Source organism: Triturus cristatus, chromosome 3_1 (genome assembly GCF_964204655.1).
Source record: "Triturus cristatus chromosome 3_1, aTriCri1.1, whole genome shotgun sequence".
In the NCBI taxonomy this organism is placed as follows: domain Eukaryota; kingdom Metazoa; phylum Chordata; class Amphibia; order Caudata; family Salamandridae; genus Triturus; species Triturus cristatus.
Window position 1 is genome coordinate 988,835,178 of NC_140583.1, and position 18,088 is coordinate 988,853,265.

At 43.1% G+C, this 18,088-nt stretch overlaps 1 long non-coding RNA gene across 1 annotated transcript; it reads left to right on the forward strand.

Annotated features, from left to right (window-relative positions):
- The first annotated feature begins 863 nt into the window (after nt 1–863).
- LOC146861361 (uncharacterized) lies at nt 864–6,571 on the forward strand. The gene is made up of 3 exons (XR_014979249.1): nt 864–996; nt 1,834–1,928; nt 6,332–6,571. It is a non-coding gene; the product is annotated as an uncharacterized LOC146861361 (long non-coding RNA).
- Nucleotides 6,572–18,088: the final 11,517 nt, after the last annotated feature.

Below are 18,088 nucleotides of genomic sequence, written 5' to 3' on the forward strand. Positions count from 1 at the left end.
TATTTGGGTTTCTTGGGTACTGTTTGTGTTGTGCTGTAGTACTTACATGGCACCACTAATGGCCGCAGGCCAGCCTTTCACCCCCAGAAGCCGCTTCTCACTATGCTCAAGAGCTTTCCCTTGAATGAAGGGCTTCAGCAAGTCTGGTCCATACTCCCCATCCCCAAGAGCTCCAGACAGTTATAGCTGCACTTGCAATCCGTGCATGTATGATGGCATCTTGGAAAAATGTTCAATAGTTTGAAGAAAACCACTCCCTTATGTTATAAGAAGGACCTTAAGAGCTCATATCTAGCTTCTACATTTCCTCAAGCTACCAAAGGATGACGTCTATCACAGCAATTAGAGCTTCATTTTGTAATAAGCATAGTGAGTTGTTCCAGAAAAAGAATCTACACACCCTACGGTTTCTTAGAAGCTGTTGAATTGTAAGTTTTAATGCTAATGTTTTGGGATAGTCGGTCTAAGGTTTAGCATATTAGAAATGTTAAGCATTTTTGACTAGGCCTGGGCAGAGCTGGCAGAGTTCCGTGGGGTGGCCCAAAAACTCAGTGAGATTTCGCAAAATCCCATGGATGGGAGGAGCTGCTTGACGCACCCGTTTGAGCAATGATTTTGACATCCAGTAGTGCGACACGCATTCTCGCGCTGGAAACTTCACCTGAACAGCACCACAGGGTTAACTTTGGAATAGGGTTTAGGATTAGGAAATTAAAATAGTTCAACTTAATACTATTACTATAGGTGATCTGATTTTGAAAAGTACAATGTTACTGCATTTACCTTCGCCTGTTAAAATATATTGGGGAAAATATTAATTGTAACTCTAATCTTTTTATTTTATCTTCTTCATTTCTCACATCAGAATCCAGGGGCCAGAAGAGGACTAGCAGTACGGTGGCGATCAGGGATCCGGAGGTGCCACCACGGCAGGTGGAAGTTCCACCACCACTACCAAAAGCACCGTGGCCGACACCCATGGATCTGCTTGCCCCAGTAAGTCCTCCTGTTAATAATATTATCAGTTCCCCAACTTTTAACGCTCTACATTTACAATAATTTTTCTCTTTTGTGTTTTTACTGTCTCATAAGGTTTTTCAGCTCCTCGTTGTTCTATCTAATCTTTGTTAAATTCTTGTTATCCCTACATTATCTTAGTTATTTTCAATATTTCAAATTTCTGTAGTTGACTTCCTCCTGTCTATATAAGCCTGTCTGTAGCTTCCATTCTTCTTTGTCATTAAGCTTCCCCTTTCCCCTTATATGTCTTGTGGACTGGTACTGTAAGACTATGAAAACTGGTTTTAGGACAGGCACTCTACTGTGAAGATTGAATGCCCAAGTGAGCTATTCTACGCATGTTTGCTGAGAAGCCATTCTTTTTATTGCTCGTGCTCAAACAGTAAAACTAGAGCGTGGCCATGGTCATGGGTGGACTCCCTCAATGTTGTGTATCTATTATCATTCATTTATACAGTAGTAATCCAGCAGATGAATGACAGTGCAGCATGGCTGGAAACTAGTATCAGGACAGTCCCATTGCATTTGCCAACCAAGACCATATGTCTTTAAATAATCAACTATTCCACCCCTTCATTGCGCTTCAATGACTCAAAGTCATCATAGCTCTTCCCCTCCATTACATTCCATTTGGTTGGCTGGACTACCTAGCTTTTCAAACATTGACAACCAACAAAATGCTTACTGTGATATTTTTGGTAGAAGATACTGCAACCGAATTGTAGCGATGTATTGTGGTTGTATTTTATTAAAAAATAATAATAATAAGGGAGGTGTATCTGGCATCTAAAATGTGCCATTATTTTATACCAGCACAAATCACCAGTGCTGGGCTAGAGGCAGCATCAGTGGAGCTTACTTGGCAGCAGTCGAAAGGGGAGTTCTAGCGATGGCAGAGATGAGCTGTGGTAAGTCACATTGCTTGCTTATTGACAATTACAAGTATACTCACTGCAAGGGCGTCATGAAATCCCCACTTTAGCAGCTAATGCAGTGGTTGAGTTCTTAATGGCCTCTTCTATCTGCAACTCAGCAGACAAAAGCTCAGAATGAATGCTAAAAATGATGGATTGATGGAAAAGGGAAATAAGGATGGGTGAAAGTAATATGAGTGAAAGGATGTGTGTGTGGGTGAAAGGATGCATAGGTGGGTTAAAGCAGGATTGGTGAAAGGGTCAATGGGTGAAAGCATGCCTAGGTGGGTAAATGGATGGATTGGTGAGAAAATGGTTGAGAGCCGTGGATAAGTAAATGAATGGATGGATGGCTATATAAAGATGAATGGACAGCTTTCAATGGTGAAAGACTGGATGAGAGAATGCAAAGCTAAAATGGTGGGTATCAAAGGGTGAAGACTAATAGAACAATGAAATGATGAATGGATAATTGCTTGGATTAAGATACAAAGGAGCTCTTCTGGAGAGGAGAGTGCTCACCTACTTCGCTTGCTTGGAATGGTTTTATCAAAGCTTTGGTTCAAAGTGGGAGTGTATTTCTGTCTACTCCCTGTTAAGTGAGGCAGATATGTATCCCATCCATCATCAATCATCACATCCCTGCCCATGGCATTTGGCCTATGCCACCCATGACCTAACTGCTGAATTGTTATTTGGCACTGCAGTGTTGGCTGTGCAATGGCGTCTTCTTCAGCTAATGTGGCATTTACAAAGTTTTCAAAGCATGACAAAGCGAAAACAAGGTGTGTTTTCCTTCCCTCCCAGTGCCTACTCAGTCATCTCATAGTACTTTACTCCTTTATTTTTTTCCTAAGTTCTAGCCCAGCCTACCAAAAAATTGAAAAATCCATTATGGATATATGCCACATATTTCTGTGCAAGAGATTTATATATTTCATGGCTTCCATAACAGATTTACGCCTGTTCAAATTTTCCCTTTTCAACATCCGTCAACTACAGTGACTGACTAAGTCAAAGTTTAGGCACATGATGATGATCAGTGAAACCCAACTATTTTGTAATAAAACCTCTACTTACCTGGCCTAATCCCTCTAACTCACCCGGTCGTAGAGTAAGTTAAGTTTACTTACTGCCAAGCAAATGTACTTGTTGGAAATAATTATAAATTGTGATGGAGAGCGAGGCCAGGGAGTAAAGTGGAACCAAATGTCTTGAGCTTTGCGGATAGGATAGTTTATGATGAATGTGCCAAATGCAATCTATATATCCTGTTCCTTATTTCTTTCCCTGTACTGCAGTGTATCATTTTTCCCACTGTCTACGTACGGCAGACAGCATATCTGAATTGTATGCATGAAGTATATGATGCTGTGCCATTATTATTCATTTGCCTCTTTGGAGTCAGGGTAATATTGAAAGGGATTTTGGAGAAGAGTAGGACCATTGGAATTAAAGTAAGAAAATTGTCCATTACATCTGCCCTAGGTGCTGACTGCAGAGAGTAGCAAAGTACTGACTACGGATGTGCTAGCTAGCACGCCTCCATTAATTCAGCAGAACAAGAATGCTTGTACTATATATTGTATAATGTCTTACTCATTAATGAGAGGTCATTTATTTTTATTTTTCCATACAAAGGGCCTCATGTAGGTAGCCAAATACCGGTCGGTAACGGCCGATATTCGGTAAATATGCCGTTACCGACCGGTATTCAGACAAGTGAGATGTAGGAGTCCAAAAACGACTATTCGGTAAATATGAGGCGGTAAATACCGAATCATATTTACCGAATTCTAAAATACCGAATCAGATTTACCGAATACATACTTAACGAATCGGTAAATATGAAGTGGTAAATATGAAGTGGTAAAAATTAAAATGACATGTAGGAGCACTCGGTAATTAAGAAATCCAAGAAAATCGGTAAATAAGAGTCGGTAATTAACACGGATTGAAAGCAGGTGGTAACCATCAACAGTGCATATTAGCAATCCCAAAATGCAACAGCGTGGACAACATGGCCGCTATGTATGTCATTGCAAGGCGCCTACGTCTACAGGCAGCAGGACTGAGGGTTTGGCGACGGGAGGAACGCATCTACAGACAGAAAGTTGTCTGCTGCAATAATGTTCTTTTTCCACCCCCGCATGGGCGGCTGGATGTTTCCATCTGGCCTTCGATTCCAACCTTGAAAGCAGAGTTCAACAAGTTGTGCAGAATAAGAGCGCTATTGTCCCAAAAAGAGGTGCCTTTGACTTCCTCTCGTGAAACATTTGTCCTTCACGTTGCTAATACGCGCACTGAGGTACAGGCGCTTCTGAATACTGACCTCCCCCTGCATTTCTGCTCTTTGATCCATACTATTTTCAATGCCTCGTCCACGACCGGCCTGGCTCATTTTTTTAAACTTGTGGGCTCGGGTCTCGTGACCTCTTTCCAAACTATTTATGGTGTGATTCCGGCATTTCTTCATTCACTTTTCTCGAGCATCTTTGGAGGTGTCCCGCTGCTTCTGGCGCTAGTGGCAGGTGTGCTGCTTTTCCTTTTCATACTCCGGAATGGCTGCTCCTTCTGTGCCACACGAGCACCTGTCCCGTCTGCATCTTCTTCGTGATAGGATGCTTGACTTTTATGGTACTTTGCCATTGGCGACTTTGAGCCTGGCTTATGGATTATCCTTCAGGTATTCCTACTTCACCTGCGTACAACCTGTATTTCACTGCCTGGATTGTCCCTTTGAATGGCCTCTGGATTTGTGCTTGACCAACATGGTGTCTCCGGTGCCGGATTTCGATCGACTGATGAGGCCCTTAGTGTCTCACGAGTTGGCCTGTTCTGGTGTCCGGATTATGGCCTGTGGTGCGGCGCATGGTATCCTGGGTAATTGGGACATCTCAGCGGCCGCCTACGACTTCTTGGCTATGAGCTATTTGGAGGAACATTCCGGGTGCCCTCTGATTGTGCTAGAGGCTCCGATGGTTGGAGAACACGTATGTTCCTTTTCTTTACTTAATTGGATGGCTGAGACTTTTAGTGGCCCTGCAAACGATTTTTTGTTGGAAGCAGTGGCCACATATGCTGCCTATACATTCATGGATTAACTGGACTGTCGTCCATTGCGCCTGTGCTACTGGACAGCACCCTGGCGCAACATTTATTTCTTTTATTTCTCTTTTTTCTCTTCCTGATGGTCGTTTTGAGTTGTTTTATATACTTGCATTTCTTTTTATGAATTCTATGCTGCTATTTTTTGTAGTTTCGGACTTTGGCGCAGCATTGGTTACGCCTTGTTCTGCTCTGACGAAACTGAACTCTGCGTTCTCTCTTTTCTTGCCTATTGAATAGTGCTTCGATCAAGGGGGCGTGTAGTGAGTTCTCCCTGAATACGTACATACATTGTTAAGTTGGCATAACCACGTTAAATGTTAGAAAGCCATCTTTTTGTCTTTGCACACGACACTGCGTTTACATGTTATTTCTTAAATAAACTGCTGACTCGCGACTTGCTTCACACGAGAGCAATCTGTTGTAACCATCCCAAGCTCTGCGCAGCGACCTTGGTCTGTACATGGTGTGACAAACAGTCTGGAATATTACACAATGCATGTTTTCCACTCTAGGTTGATCGACCCACTGTTTAGCCATAACACACGCGCAGCTGCAAATACCTGAAAGTTGGTGCTTTTAATATCACAGACATCATGTTTATGATTCAGACCGAAGACGAGCCTTCCTGCGAGAGGACTCCTGATGCTCCTGTGATGTGCTTTCACTACGCTGATCTTTGAGGTATGGGGTCCCCTATTCAAGCCTAAGAGACCTTCTATTAGCATAATAATAATATTAGCTTCTTAGTAAAGGCAAGGTGGTAGTATCCTCGGTATTTTCCGATTCGGTAAATACCACCTCGGTATTTTCCGATTCGGTAAATACCACCTCGGTATTTACCGAATCGGTGAATTCCGATTCGTGATTACCGAATGTTACCGAATTGGTAACTGTTACCGAATTTTTACCTACATATAACTTACCGATTCTAATTTACCGATTCGGTACGGCTCGGTATTTAAGAAACGGTAAAATTTATTTACCTACATGAGGCCCAAAGTGTCTGTTTAGTGTATTATTAGAAAATCCTTTAAAACAAAAAACGAACAGTTTTTTTAAACTGATGTGCTCTTTTTCTGCCTTAATTCCTATCACCCAGTTAGCGCATTTGCTTTTATATGTGAAGCATGTGTGGGTAAAAAATGTCTGTGACTCTAATCACATCCAATTCGAATGGCCCTAGGTGACCAGCAATGTACTGCTACTGGGCCACTATGTGTAATGTTAAACAAGTGCTTTGCACAGAGCATTGTTTCCAATGTGTTTTTTTGTCTTTCTTGATTTAGCTACTCATGCTGGTCAACTACCTACCAGGCAGCCTAGCAGGCAGGAGCTAGCAGTCCAGCTGCGGCAGCAGAGGCTGGCGACCTAATGGGCTGAATTTCACTGGCTGGTAGTCCGTAGGAGGAGGAGGCAGCTGCCGCTGCCCATGCCCCAGCCAGCTGTCAGTGCCTACAGCCGACCAGCAAGAACAATGCCAGCACTGCCGGCAGCTGGCAGCCAACCGTTACACCACCAGAGTTGCTCGTTCTCAGACAGCCTTTTCCAGCGCAGCATCCTGCAGAGTCTGGCATGTCTAGAAAGTCAAATGGCAAGCATTGAGGGGCACTTCAAGAATCTTCTGAACCATGTGTAGTGCCCTCTTCTTTAGCCCCTTTTTAAATATTGTTTAAGGTGGGAGGGACTTGTTTTAGGTGATGAAGGTGGGAATTGGGAAGGGAGTTGGGGAGGGACTGTTTCTTAGGACTTTTTGTTGGACATTGGTTGGTTACGGGAGATTTGTTTGGGGATAGGGGTGGGCCTGTTGTAGATGAAGAGGGTAGGTTTACAGTTTGTTTTATTGTTGAAACTTTAAATGAAATAATATTCTTATAGTTTATGTCTAAAGTAGTTTTTTGTGTTTTACTTTTACTTTGCACTGCTGCCTTTTTGTACAGCCTGCTTTTAATTGGATGTTCATAGTGTATGTGTATAGGATGGCAGTTAGTTATAACCCTGACCAACTACCCCATGTAACTATATTATTAATTGAAAAATAGGGGGGTTAGGGTATGCTGTCATACCCTATATTGCTACAACAACCTAGATAAACAAGCACATTCAAAGTAGTACTTTTTGCAGTAGAAGTTAGTTACATGCTAATTAAACTAGTTCACTTCACTCCATAGTTCTCTTACCTGAATATTTTCCCAAGGTACCACTCTCACCTAAGTGAGCTCCAACTGTAGGTTTACTCAAAAGGATTATCAATCAATGGCAACTAAATTGAAAGGAAAAGAAAAACACACAGCTTCACAAAGAGTAAGACAAAATACTACCACCATGACACAATAAAGAAAAGAATACCTGTTATCATTACTTCAACTAGCAATAGAAACTTCTTCTGAGCAATGGGGAGCCAGTTTTAATTTAAAACTAAAGTGATGAAATCCTCCAGTCCGGAGGAGAGGTGGACTCTGAGTCAGGAGTGGATTCGACAAGCTTAAGCATTTACACAGCACAAGGCCTGAATGATGATGTTAACAAATGATGTTCTCTATATATAATCTAATCTCTTTTTATGCATAGGTGTGGACTATTGTTGGGGTAATAAAAGATCCTGCAGTAAGTTGGTGGCAATTTCACCATATCCGCCCCACCAAGTGGTTAATCCATTTATAGTACAAATTAAGTCACACCTCAATAAATCACACAGCCTGGGGGAAGAGGGTTAGGGATTTGAGGAATGGATGAAAAAAGTATTTCAGGGAAAGGTATGTCAGAGACAAACACTACACAATAACACAATATTCATCAGGGCGATGAGCAGCACATCATCAACAATCTGTTGTGGAAGGAAATTAAGAAAAATAGTAAGACAGTTCAATATATGCTTTGCACACAATCCTTTAGCCCAGAGACCCAAGTTATTACTATATCTAAATGTTCTGTCATCTATGCTTCAAAAACACAAAAGTATGGAGTAGGGAACACTTACGAAGTGCAGTCTGAGTGTGCTGAGGGGCTGTCCAAAGTAGTAAGTACCTGGACAGTATATACCTGAGCAATGTTTCTGGTCCAGGGAGGACCTGGCTTGGCAGTTCGGGCTGGGCTGTTCCCATGAGACACAGGGTCAAGACTGATTTGCATATGGCTGGATCTAAACTGGGGTGGCAAGGTGAGCAAAAGAACAATGGATTTATCCCAAATCTATTGAATGGGGGTGAATGTTTGGTTTGCTCTGCATTCCATCCATTATATGTGTGTCTTTTGCTTTCTCACCCTAACTGCGCCAGGTATGCCCAGACGTGGGTCCCGGGCTTACTGTGTCACTGTATTCAAGCCAGGCTGGCTGATGGGGAGTGATGCCCTTAAACCAGTCCCAGGATGCTTGTTTCCAGTCCAGGGAGGACCTGGCTTGGCAGTTCGGACTGGATTGTTCCCATGAGGCACAGGGTCAAGACTGATTTGCGTATGGCTGGATCTAAAATGAGGTGGCATGGTGAGGAAAGGAATGATGGATTTAACCGAGATCTATTGACTGGGGGGAATGTTTGATTTGCTCTGCATTCTATTCATCATCTGTGTGTCTTTAGCTTAACTATATTACTGCCATTGTCTTTGGCAACAAACCCAATTCTGAGACCTCTTGGTCACAGCGGTTGAAACACATTGCTGTTAAAGTCTTCCAAGATGTTTGCAGCTGTATGGGATTTCTCCATGGCGAACATGGCTCCTGTTGCATGCCGCTGAATGCCCTTAAAAGTATCTTCAGCACTGAGGCCAGTTGTTATCTGTTGCCTAACCTCCACGAAAGAGATCCAGTGTGCAGTGATATACATGTGATCAGTGTCTTGCCAACTGGTCCACATGTCTGTCATCAGGCAGATAGTCTAAACAACACTCTGCTGCAAAGCTTGTATAACCTATTCTAGCACATTGTGATGGAGCACTGGAACAGACTCTCTGGCAAAGTAGGTCCTACTGGGAACCTTCCATTTTGGGCAGATTACCGCCACAAACTCTAAAATTCCCACTCCTTCCACAAAAGAAAAGGTGTGAAGGTCCAGTGCTAACATTTTAGCAAGCTTCCCGTTGTACAAATGTGCCATTGGGTGAATGCATTCGTAGGGCCCCTCATGCCTCCTGAACATGCCTGTAATAGTAGCCTGGATTTTTTTCTTTTCTGGTGCCACTGACACAGGGGACTTGCGGAGAGAAGATGAATCAGCAGGTGGTAGACTCAATGTGCGTTTGGTTAGGACAGTCACTGTATGATGCCGTGGTGTCTCATCTGACCTTTGTGCCATAGCCAGGTTGCTGAGGCAGGTGATGATAATGGCGCACTGCTGGGGACAGGGCTGCTTTGCATAAAGATGTAACCCTGTTCCTCCACATCACCTACACCTCCCACTGTGATCGCCAGCTCCGGAGCCGATTCCCCTCTCACATCACCATGACCACCACATGCAGAAGTTGATTAAGGTTCACCTCCCAGTGGAGTGTGTGATGTTTCTTCAAATGGGTCACTTGGTCTCTAGTGCCATAGTGTGTACCAATTTTACCTCGAGGAAAATTAGTGTTGCAAATGGAGCATAATGCAATGTTATCCTCCTGCCTGCTAACTGTAAAAAAGTCCCTAACTGGTAGGGGTGTACTTTTTCAGTGGGTCACTGGTGCCACTGCCATTGCCTGAAGAACTGGGGGTAGGCGAGTGTGTCGATGATTGTCACTCTGCAGTGCATAATTCTTCTGAGCCAGTGGTGGATGCAGGTTGAATTGGGGTAATGTTGCTCTCCTCTGAGCCAGCTTCCACAATGACTGGCTCATCATCCTCATCACCTCCCATAATTGTAAGGCTTTCTAGAACTTTCCATTTCCTGAGCCTTTCATGGTGTGTTTCGGACTCAGCAGGGGTCCAATCTGGGTCCAGATCATCAGAAGAGGAGCTTGGAGAAGATGGTGGAGTACTCTTCCTTTTTCTTGCTGGAGATTTGGAAGCCAGTTGTTGCAAAAGAGGAGTTACTTGCTCAGCAGGAAGCTCAACTTCCTGTTCTGCTCCTACTTCAGGATGATCTATTGCAGGCTGTTGCCCACTTTCCTGCAACGACTTGGTTACTATTTTGTGAAAGAGACAAATCCAATTCAATGTCACTGCTCTTCGGCATAGACATGATTGGAGTGGCTGCCTCTATGGGAGGCATGGTCTTGGGCTTAGGTTGGGGTGGTGCCTCTAATGCAGGAGTGCTGCTCCCGGCTTGCTCCCCAAAAGCCAGTGTGGCAGACACATGAGCCCGAAACTTTCCTGGCAGCACTTTTCTTTGGGGTCATCTTGAAGCTGTGAGTTGGCAGTGACGCTTAGCTGCATAAGCGGAAGGGATTGGTAGACTCACGTGACTGTCTGGCAGTACTGTGGGTGATGTCTCTTGGGCACTTAAAAGCAAACAAGCAAGAAAAACATTTAGTGAACATGGCATTGATGCAGTTTGAGTTAGTACAGACAATATAATTTAGCGTGGTTGCTCAAGTTATCATTATTATCCTAAGCAATTAACAAGAACAGTGCATTCCAAAGTTAAACCATACCATCAGAACATAATATTTATTTTCCAATCAGGATAACAACGTGCAGATGTAATTGTTTGCTTTGTGTGAATCTGAGGGAGACACCTGTGGAAGTCAAGAAGGTACAGGGTAAAACTGAACAATGCCTAAAAATGGAATGCTAGTGTGTGCCTATGGCAGGCAAAGGGCCACAGGGGGAAACTAAATAATCCTTAAAAATGAATAGTGGTGTGTGTGCACCTACAGCAGGCAGGGGATCCAGGGTAAAATGGAATAATAATACTTCAAAAAACGTATTCTGTTGTGTGGGTATGCACTTTTTGCAGTCAGATGGTTGATGGAGGGTGGAAAAATGCGGAAGAAATTTTTTAATTGAAATAAAAAATTGAAAAAACCTTAAATACAAAAAGAAAAGAAAAAAATTATTAAACGAAAAACCAAACTTAAAAGAGAAAAATAAATGTACACAATAATTGCTGGTGTACTAGGGGATACTATGGGACTTTGAGAAACCCTTTGGGAGGCAAGGAGGTGCAGGTGAAAAATATTTTAAAAAATGCATATAACATAAAACACTGATAATAATTAATATACAAATACTACAATGGCCCTCAAGCACATTATTATTATTAAACTGATAGCTCAGAAAAGTAAAAAACAATAACAAATACAAAAATGCATAGCCCTAGCCTATAATCTCCCTTTGAAAACTGGAAAAAGGGTAACTGTGCAAAATGACCGCTGTCCAAGTGGTCAACCAACAACAGAAAGCAAGGAGGCATGGCCACAACAATGAACACATGCAGGACTATGACAAAAGCATGCGGGATGGCTACACAAAATGGCCACATGGTCAAGCAGCAAGCAAGGAGGCATGGCCACAACAAAGAACACTTATAGGCATATGGCAAGAGCACAATAGTTGGCATCACAAAATGGCCACCGACAACATGGTGAAACAGCAAGCAAGGAGGCAGGGCAATGAACAAAGAACACATGCAGGACTACGGCAAAAGCACACTGTCTGGCTACACAAAATGGCCACCGACCACATGGTCAACCAACAACAGCAAGCAAGCAGGCATGGCCACAAGAAAGAACACATGCAGGCCTATGGCAAACGCCCATTGGCTAGCTTCACAAAATGTCTGCCGGCCACATGGTCAACCAACAACAACAAGAACGGAGGCATGGCCACAAAAAAGAACACATGCAGGCATGTGGCAACAGCAAACAGGTCCAGGGAAGACCTGGCTTGGCAGTTCGGTCTAGACTGTTCCCATGAGGCACAGGGTCAAGACTGATTTGCATATGGCTGGGTCTGAATTGGGGTGGCAAAGTGAGCTAAAGAACAATTTTGGATTCAACCCAGATCTGTGACGGGGGTGAGCATCTGAAAAGCTTCAGGACTCCGCCCATCATCTCCTTGTATTTGGTTTGTTCGCCCTAAGTTGGCAGGGTATGCCCAGACGTGGGTCCCTCGCTCACTTTGCCACTGGATTCAAGCCAGCCTGGCTGATGAGGGGTGTTACCCCAAAACCAGTTCCAGGATGCTTATTTCTGGTCCAGGGAAGTCCTGGCTTGGCAGTTCGGTCTGGACTGTTCCGATGAGGCACAGGGTCAAGACAGATTTGCATATGGCTGGGTCTGAACTGGGGTAGGGAAGTGAGCTAAAGAACGATGATGGATTCAACCCAGATCTGCGACTGGGGGTGAGTGTCTGAAAAGTTTCAGCGCTCCGTCCACCATCTCCTTTTGTTTGCATATGGCAAAAGCACACTGGCTGGCTACACAAAATGACTACCAACCACATGGTCAAACAGCAAGCAAGGAGGCATGGCCTTAACTCAAAGTGCTAATCGTCACTGGTCTATATAAACACACTGCAAGAATGAGGTCCCCACAGAGGCTGGACACAGAGATAAATGATAAATGGCATTAGAATTATTATATTGATTCCAAACAAATATAAATATATCAAGGAAGTTAATGAACAAGCAATCAATCAATCAATCAAAGATCTTTATTCGGTTATCATAAAAATAACCAAAAAAGCACAGAACAATTGACAAAATATAAAAACTCCATTGTAGTGCAAAATCATGTCATAGCTACATTATACAGATGTTGAGTACTTACATAAAATCAGATCACATAGTCATAGATTTACAATAATTAAAAACAAAATTTAAAAAGGCTGTAACAGCAGCAACGACATATACTTCATCCAGACATTGCAAAGCCAATAATGCGGGGCGACATTGTTTCAGTCCAAATTTCTGCAATACATGGATAATTCATCTCCTTCTCGGTCTAACATAGTATTGACAGAAAAATAATATGTGAATAGTGGACTGGGTGGAGGCATCATCACACGGGCATTTACATAAATATTTAGACCAGTCATTTAGTTCTGGAAAACTTAGGGATCTATAAAGAATGTTCAATCTGAAGCGTGTCAGCAGGAAACGATCATGATCGCCAAAAAATAAAAAGTTATATGGCTATATGCTGTGGGTCAACAGTGTAAGTTGATGTGCTTGGACACTTGATTTTTCATTTTAATTAAAGCTCTGGTTTCACCCATATAACGTATACAGCTAGCTTTAAAAAAATTCCTAGACACATTACACATAGTATATGGCTCAGCAAAGTATTCTCTGTGACCGAGTTTAATTAAAAACATTTTGACATATTCTAGCCATCTAATGTGTTTGGCCCCATCCATCCCTAAAGCATCAGTTAACATATGATGATTAAAAGCAGTTTCATCTGTGGTCCAAATTCTGTGCCATAGGAGAACGGGCTCAATCTTAATCATGTCTTCCAAATTTGGCATGCCCAGTTCCGAATGACAGACATAATTTGAAGTGCTGTCCGGGACTGCCAGGAGAAACTTAAGAAACACATTTTCCACAAGCTGCAGAGCATTTACCTCAGCATAGCCCCAGATTCCAGCTCTATAGGTGGCTATTGCCACACACTTAGCCTTATAAATGCGTAGCAGTTCCACAGGAGGACGTCTGCCTAATTTGCGACTAATGTTAGTAAATGCCATCAGTGACTTAGTAAACAACAGCCGTCTAGTTTTAGCTGCTTGCGTCCAAAATCCTGACCTGTCAAATAAGATCCCTAAATAGGAGAGGTGTTTTAGTGGATAATACCTCCCGGTTAGTATTCTGTTGTCCTAAAATGTGTGATGCTTGTATTGGGTCTTTGTTTCTGTCACGGGCTGGGTTGTTAATAAGGCATCGTGTTGTTATTGTTAGTCTGGCCTGACTATTTACATGACCAACTATTAGCTCCTTGCCAGATTTCATAGGGGTTTCTAGACATTTAGATAAAACTTCTTCTATTTTTCCAAATCTGCACATCAAATTATTTAGTGTTTCTCTAAGGAAAGTGTCTAAATTTTCCAATTTAGATTTTATCTTTGCCACCTCGTTCTGTGTGCGTGCATTTAAGCTAGCTAAGGATTTTTCCCCACCCACTATTTTCTGTGTAGACATGGTCTTATCCTTATTGGCAGCTTTTTTTCCATACTTTTAAGTTGGTCTCCCTAAGTAGTGATCCATTAGCCTTTGTTGTGAGGGGAAGGGGGTCTGGGTCAGGATTTCCAGCACGCTTAGTTGGTGGTTGGGCGTCGTACTCCTGGTCGCTTCCTGAAATATGATCCGCTATATCTACGACGCAACCGTTAATGCATGAAGGTCTCCTGGAAGGGTCAGTATGTATATCGGGTTCCCCCTGGGCTAACTTTATCCTCTCCTGCATTTCCCTCCACACCCAGGTTCCCCGTGTTCAGGGACTCTTCTACTGTAATAATCTGCTGCTCAATGACTCCCTTGGCGCCCGTTAAATAACTTAATAAGGTCTTACAAGACTGTCCCCCTGGCTTAGAATGCTTTTTGACATTGGCTCTCTGCGTTTTTTCTCTTCCCAATGGCTATGATTGTAAACCAAGTGTTTATGTTTGTTAATCTCGACTCGTCCGCAATAACCAAGATTGGCAGGATATAACTATGAAATATGATGTTTGCCAACCTGCTATGGTAGAGTAAAGAAATATAATTCACCAAAATTGTTCCAAGTACACGGAGTATACGGCGGGTAGAAGCATTGAAAGTTCAGGCGTTTTTTTGTTTTTTTAAAAATATTCTCCTGCTCTTATCATATGATCACTATCACAGTACCTTAAAATGCAGGGTAAAGGGCCGTGGCCCAGCCCGGCCTCTTCTGGTCTATGACGGGCTCAGACGGGCCTGTCTTGGCCCGGTCTTCGCCCGCGCTGAGCCCGCGCGCGTCCCGCGTTGCGGTCCCAGCTCTGAGTTCTTATTACATCCTCCAGGGAGCGGGGGTAAAGTGCTGCGTGCCCGGCCCGGCAGGAGTCAGTGTCCGTTGGTAAAGTGCAAGGTGCTGATGCCAAAACGTTGCAGAGTGGTCTCCCGTGCTGCGGGACCAGCTCTGACCTCTTATTACGTCCTCCAGGGAGCGGGGGTAAAGTGTTGCGTGCCCGGCCTGGCCCGGCAGGAGTCAGGGTCCATTGGTAAAGTGTGAGGTGCTGATGCCAAAACGTTGCAGAGTGGTTTCTCGTGCTGCGGGACCAGCTCTGAGTTCTTATTACGTCCTCCAGGGAGCGGGGGTAAAGTGCTGTGTGCCTGGCCCGGCAGGAGTCAGGGTCCATTGGTAAAGTGCGAGGTGCTGATGCCAAAACATTGCAGAGCGGTCTCCCGCGCTGCGGGATCTGCTCTGAGTTCCTTATTACGTCCTCCAGGGAGCGGGGGTAAAGTGCTGCGTGCCGGCCCAGCAGGAATCAGGGTCCGTTGGTAAAGTGCGAGGTGCTGATGCCAAAACGTTGTAGAGCGGTCTCCCCAGCATAAATTACCCAGGTGCGACTCACACACAACTTCACACCCATTCAGACAAACCAATACATACTCATTCATTCACATGTATCCTACAAAGACACACAAATCAAACTGAACTTTTATAAGATAAACATTCAAATATTGGTCCCCCACATGTGTCTAGTTGAAGAATGATGATATCAACACAGTCGAAATAAGGAGAGGGGAGAGGAGGATATGGCTAGGTTCGTCCTCCTAAGTACTAATAACGCAAAAAAAACGCAAAAAAAAAAGCAAAAAAAGATCCGACATCAGGGATCAGAGAACCTAGCTAGATGGGAAGGGAGGGGTCTACTTAGTGAGTAAGACGCTCCTCAAATAGAGAAAAGAAAATACTTTTCTTGAGTCCCCTCACTCACCAAAGGTTTCCCCTAGGTGACATGCTTCATCATTGGGGCCATCCCAAGCATCTACTGCTTGGGGCGTGCTGCGACTTGCAACAGTTACGTAGGAGCACTATTTAGTGAAGACTATGTGTAGTGCAGTGAGAGGGGAGTGGTGTGGGTTTAATTAAAAATTACCTAGCTAGTGAGCGTAAATGAGTTTATTTGTGCTCCTAGTTGGTAAAGGATAAAAAGGGGGGTTAATAAAAGGGAGGAGTTAGGTAATAATGTGCTAATAGTCTTTAATATTGAAAGCCAACATGTTTCGAGGTTATCCCCTAAACCTCTTCTTCAGGACCGCATGGGGACCAGCCCCATGTGTACCACTCCGTGCAAAGACCTATAATAAGGTGATAAAGTAAAAAGGAAAAATAAACGTGCACCATGGTGCCAGCGTAAATCAATTACATACGGTTAGATTGAACGCGTAGTATTTAGTAGTTAATCAAAATTTGCCTCATGGTCTGCCGGGGTGGAGGATCCTAAATAACCTTGACTCGGCTTGCCTCCGTCAACTTGACCTATTAGATCCCATCGGCGGATTTTGATTTACGCTGACACTATTGTGCGCGTTTATTTTTCCTTTTTACTTTATCACCTTATTATAGGTCTTTGCACGAGTGGTAGACATGGGGCTGGTCCCCATGCGGTCCTGAAGAAGAGGTTTAGGGGATAACCTCGAAACATGTTGGCTTTCAATGCCAAAATGAAAGTTAACTGAGATATAAAAATGTTACAACAAGTCACCACACATCCTCCCAAGACATCAAATATTATACCACATATACACATTTTGCATACCAAAAAAATGTGTAATACAAAAACATCTACCACATTTGTAATGTAATCCAATGCCATCCAAGCCCTAAATTATGTTTTAAAACAACATATACCACAGAAACAGCTTTTTCATGCACCCATGACTATTACTGGCCTGAACCTACTGACTGGATGGTCCATTGGCAGACTAGGCCACATAGTCAAATGAATGAATATTGCAAATTTAACAAACATGGAGAAAATGTACTGAACTATGCAGCATTGTTCCTTTACAAAAGAAGAGAAATTGAATTTAAAAATATAACTAGGCCCCTACTGAAACTGCAGGGCGCCAAGCACAATAAATTTTAAAATTCGAATAAAAGTACAAATAAATACTTGTGCATGCCCTCTATACAATAAGCAACACCCTTATAAACCAGTTTTTGAACTTACTTGTGAAATCTCAAAAACAAAGTCCTTAAATACAATAGTATATATGCAGCAGACAAAGAGAGTAGAATAGTAACTCGAAAACGCCTTTTCAGGTAGATTCAGCTGCCTCTTGAGTAGAGAATCTCCTTGCGGTGGAGCCGCGGTCGCTCACGCGCACCAGCATCATGAAAAAAGCACTGAAAGCCGTGTTAGCGTCCACTGAGCCTCACACGTGCTCGCTAGCGGCCGGCAAGTCTTGCTGAACTCGCTGGCATGCGCCAAAACATGTCTCATACGTGAAACAGAAAAACTCTGCTCTGTGATGTGAGGCAGAATTTTATTTGGAACTCCACGTTGCATGCCGAACGCAGAGTTCTTGAATTGCGCAAACTCCACGAGAAGATTGAATTTCTCCGCACAGGCATACTTTTGACCCAAATAGAATGAGTTACTGCCAATGGAAATCAATTTCCACATGCGTCTGGATTTTTCTCCATTGCAGTTTCTTAGCTGTCCAAGTACTGATGTAATAGCAACCAGGTCAAGTAGAAATCACTAGTGTCTGGATAGGTCGAATTTCCACCTGAAGAGACTAAATGAAGGCAGCAGAAATATGATTATGAGGCAGTACATAAGCGTATACAACAGCAGTGTCAAACTTAAACCAAGGCTTCACGGATCCATTGTAATTTATCAGGATAGTCGCATAAGAAACATATATAGCCTTTGAATTCAAGTGGTACATATATTTAAAGACAACAGTAAAGCTTTGAAATCTGCTACATCTCTGGCCCTCCTGAACCTAGTTGTCACAATTCTCACCTGAATGCTCAATACAATAAAGCATTTTCCATGCTATGAAAGCATAGTAAGGTCATTCAAAAAAGCTAGAAGTAATCTAGAACTTCAGTCCCCCAGAATCTCTTTGACCAGTCCCAAACAAACATCAAAAAAGTCACCATTTCGAACCATATTTTTATAACCAATTTAATCTTATAAAACAGTTTTTTTACTG